The sequence below is a fragment of the Lactuca serriola genome, chromosome 3, assembly GCF_051521515.1.
Source record: "Lactuca serriola cultivar US96UC23 chromosome 3, Lser_US96UC23_V15, whole genome shotgun sequence".
In the NCBI taxonomy this organism is placed as follows: Eukaryota; Viridiplantae; Streptophyta; class Magnoliopsida; order Asterales; family Asteraceae; genus Lactuca; species Lactuca serriola.
The window spans coordinates 108,726,185-108,730,733 of record NC_136410.1 but is presented as its reverse complement, the minus strand read 5'-3'; positions in this window follow the sequence as shown (position 1 = coordinate 108,730,733).

The window sequence follows — 4,549 nt, the reverse complement described above, 5'->3', positions numbered from 1 at the left end:
GACATCAGACATTTCGTGTCTGCACAGAGGTGCGAGACCTTGTTGGAGTTGCAGGAGGCCGCCAGGCGGCGTGAACTAGAGGTTGAGTTGCAGCTGCGAGAGCTGTGGCAGGCTCCGATGCAATCGCAGCCGACGCCAAAACGGTCCAAGACTGTTGATGTTAGAGTGGGGGATCTGAGCAGCCACACTTGTGGGAAGTGTGGGAGGAGTCACGCCGGAGTTTGTTGGTCCGGTGGTGCATGCCGCAAGTGTGGAAATGAGGGGCACTATGCGAGGGATTGTCGGCAGTCAGTGCCGGTTCGGTGTTTGAGGATATGTTATCATTGTCGTCAGGTTGGACACTTGAGGGTCAACTGTCCACAGCTTGCTGCCGGACCGGTGCAAGCCCCAGCACCGGCCACGTCGAGGATCGAGGATGGAGGTCTGAGTGGAGCGAAGCCCCCAAGGGCTTAGGGTCGTTCTTTTTAGCTTGCAGTGGAGGAGGTTAGAGCAGTGCCGGATGCAGCTGCGGGTATATTTCTTTCTTGTTGTCTTGTGATTATTGTGATGAACTGTTGTGTGCTGGTATCTTTGTGTGGTTTCGATGCGGTATTCGTCGTTTTGCAAGTTGTGGTTTGATAATGAGTTATTGTTTTAAGAAATTTCGTTGGTTATCTTCCATGAGAGTTATTAGTGGGAATCTGGCATGGGTTTGAAGGTCGGGTGGCACCGACTTTCCAAGGAGAGGTTAGATGCAGTTTGAGTTTCTTTCGAGCGGGTTAATCAGTGTTGATGTGAAATCTCGTTAAGGTTGTTTATGCTTGTGGGAATCAGTCCGCGTGTCAGTGTTTTCTTTGTGCAGGGTTATTCTGGAGGGTCGGTGATGGCGACCGATGATTGTGGTTCAGTGCTATAAGTGAGGGAGAATTGGAGAATTCTCTGGAGAATCGTTGAGTATGTGAATTTGTTGAGCTGTCTGGAATTCAGCAGTGATCTGTCAGCCATAGTATAGGCTGATAGGAGCTAGTGTCGGGCATGCGGGGCGGGTTTCAGACCTAGGGCATTTGACTGTGAAGGGCCTGGGATCAGGCCGGGATCGATTGGGTGTGGTGGAGATAGAGTTCGGAACCCCTAGGGGGGGGGGCTATAGCAGTATGCATGGGAGGATTTCCCGGAGAGATGACTCGGACGAGGAATGCTAGTTGAGCGGTCCGGTTAGACTGGAGGCCGGTAGGCGTACCAGTCAGGCCGAAGGCCTGGCGAGGCGGTCCAGTCATGCTGAAGTCCCTGCAGCTATTGTTGGATCGGTTCGAGGATATGGATTGTGTTTATTGCAGAGTGATTGTATTAGAAGGTTTGGTCCCGGGTGGTGATCTTGATTAGTTGAGGTGGTGCATGGGCTTGAGAGTCCCTGCGAAGAGGGTCAGAGTAAGTGTGTTGGATGGATAACAGACACGCTAAAAAGGGTGGTGTAGCATTGGGCGAGCACCGTGGCACTTGTCGGAGTGACAATGTGGTCGAGTGGATTCCTTGGTAAAGGAAGAGAGAGTGGGGTGTAAACCCGAGAGGGAGTGTAAGTTCCCAGAAGTGAAAGCGGCAGAGCAGAGTTATGATTAGAGTAATTCGAGTATGGTTTTTTAGCAGCGTGTTTGCGGCAGTGGGGTAAGAGCTCATCCGGTTTGGGATGTCTGCTGAGGTTGCGGAGGGAATTCCGCAAGTGTAGAGCCATGAGGCTCAGAAGGGATGCAAGGAGAGAGTCTTGGACTCTCAGTGTGATTCTGATCAGGGTATGGGGTATGTATTAGTGGTTTATCCTGGGGGATTTTGAGGGTATTATCAGGGTATCAGGTTTTCCCAACCTGAGGGTGTTACAGCTAGTTCAGCATGTGCATGCGGTTGCAAGAGTGGAACTCGTGAGAGTTGCTCTAAGATTGAAAATGGGTCTTTCCGTCGTCACGGAATGGATAGAGTGGGATTCGGATCGGGGATCCGATGGTTCATGGTTTTCTAGCCCTTATGGGTCGAATGATTGTTGAGATTTGGAGCAGAGTTGCATCTAGGGTAATTCTCGGATTTTGTGTGTGATTATCAGAGGGTGCAGCCGGTGCTCGGTTCGAGACGGTGCTCAGGACACCGTAAGGGAAGGGAAAGTGTGTTCGAGTTTCGATGGGTATGCCTTGTGGGACTTGGTTCGATTAAGGCCAGGTGGCACGTTGTGGGAGTATTTCTGGAGTTGAGTTGCTGTAGGCTTCGAGGACGAAGCCTAATTTAAGTGGGGGAGAATTGTAACATCCCGAAATATCAAGAGTAGAGTTAAAGGGCTAAAAGGGTAAGTTTGGGAAAGAGTGACTCGGCGAGTCCACGGGTGGACTCGGCGAGTAGAGTCGCGAATTGGTCGCGTGTTAAGAAGTTGACTCGGCGAGTCAGTGAGATGGACTCGGCGAGTAGGCACTGAGTAGAGAAAACCCTAATTCTCGGGGTTGAGCCCTATATAAAAAACATTATGTTTCCTTCATAGCCCCTTTATCATCCTTGGAGTTCCAGAGACCGTGATTTCGTGAGAAAACGCCATTGTTGAGTGGATTGGAGCTTGGAGAAGTATTTGTTGAAGAAAGTTTGGGAGTTTGAAAGCGTGGAGCAAGGGGCTTTGCTTGGATTCGAGTTTCCTTGCAGATTGGGGCGTTCTTTTGAGGTAATATCTCGTTCTAGGCTGTTGTTATCTTGTTTCTTCATTTTGGGGTTTGAGGGAAACTTATCTTGGGTTATTTTGGAGTCTAGAGATTAGAAATGAGGTTGCTACCTCAGATCTGGAATGGAGAAGAGTTGGAATGCAGGAAAGTCCCTGTGATTGAGTGTTGGATGAAGCTATCTTGCCCCAAACCTTAGCCCTAATGTGCAAAATGCATAGATCTCTTGGGATTCACGTAAAGTTTGCCACTTTACGTGATGGATGAGTTGTAGGAGGCTAGATCTATGTTTTGGATCAATTGCATGGCCTGGAATGCTTCTGTATGGATTCAGACCGGTGGTACTCGGCGAGTCACATGGGTGAACTCGACGAGTTGCTTGAAGATGAGCTGGGACTCGACGAGTTGGAAGAACAACTCGGCGAGTCGGATGAAGATGACCTGAAACTCGGCGAGTTGTATGAACAACTCGACGAGTAGGTTGATGATAGCCTTAGACTCGGCGAGTCTGTTCTTGGACTCGGCGAGTCTTGTCGAAGAGTCCCAATATTTTTTGGTTGAGTCGAGAATCGGTGAGTCAAGGGATGACTCGATGAGTTGTGTGCGAGTGGACTCAAAGTTGTTGGACTCGGCGAGTCGCGGGGTGACTTGGCGAGTTAGGTTGCAGATTGAGTGAAGTTCTGAGTATGGGAACTCGGCGAGTCATCGGGTTGAATCAGCGAGTAGGGTCAGTCAGGGGTTGACTTTGACCTTGTCTTTGACCAAGGGTTAACCAATGGTTTCTAGGGGTATTTTGGTAATTGTTGATTATTGTTTTGAGTTCAGTGCATTGGTGGCTGTCCAGTGGTGGAGATCGTATCAGTGATCGGAGCAGCTTGGGTCATCTGTTCAGTCGGCAGTTTCGAGGTGAGTTATCCTCACGATATCAATAGGGTTTAAGGCACCAAGGCCGACCCTTTATCGGATGGAAATCCGGGTAGTTGTCTGTTGTTATGATGTTGCGGGATATGGGCCGGAAGACATTACGTTATGGACCGGAAGGCATTATATGTTGTGGGCCGGAAGGCATTACATGTTGTGGGCCGGAAGGCATTGCGATGTGGACCGGAAGGTCATGGCCTGGAAAGGCGTATGTGTGTAATTAGTATGTTGGCTGAGTCGTAGAGTGATGTTATGCTAGTGATCGGCTAGACTGGTGTCTTGGTTAGGGTAATGATATGTTATGTGATCTGTTGATCGATTTGCTGACTGTGAACTGTTATACGATTATATGTTATGTGCACGGTTGCTTGGTCTGGAGTGTGACCCGGTATGCATAGTTGTTCTATGTTCTGTTATGTTATGTATGCTTTTTATGTTGTGGGCCGGAAGGCAATATGTTATGGGCAGGAAGGCAATATGTTATGGGCCGGAAGGTAATATGTTATGGGCCGGAAGGCAATATGTCATGGGCCGGAAGGCAATATGTTTTGGACCGGAAGGTCGTGTCCTGGAAGGGCGTATATGTGGTTGGTATTTTGGGGGTATCTCACTAAGCTTTCGGGCTTACAGTTGTGGTTTTATGTTTTCAGGTTCTCAGGAAATTGTGGCAAGGCAAAGGCTTGATCGTACCGTTCCTCGCGTTGGTGTTTTATGAAATGGACCTGGGAAATACTCTGTTAAATAATTTATCGAAAATATTTTTGTAACAACGTTATTAAGATGGGTTGTTTTGAGAAGTTTTTATTGTTTTGAAATTTTTGGTCGTTACAGATATTCGGGACGAGGTCCAATGATAAAGGGCGGGTGCCCAAGGAATGGTTTATGTGATAGTTTATACTTGTTGTTTGTGTGATACTTGTATGTGCCTGGTAGGGAGGTGAGTGTGGGCGAGGTCCCGTATC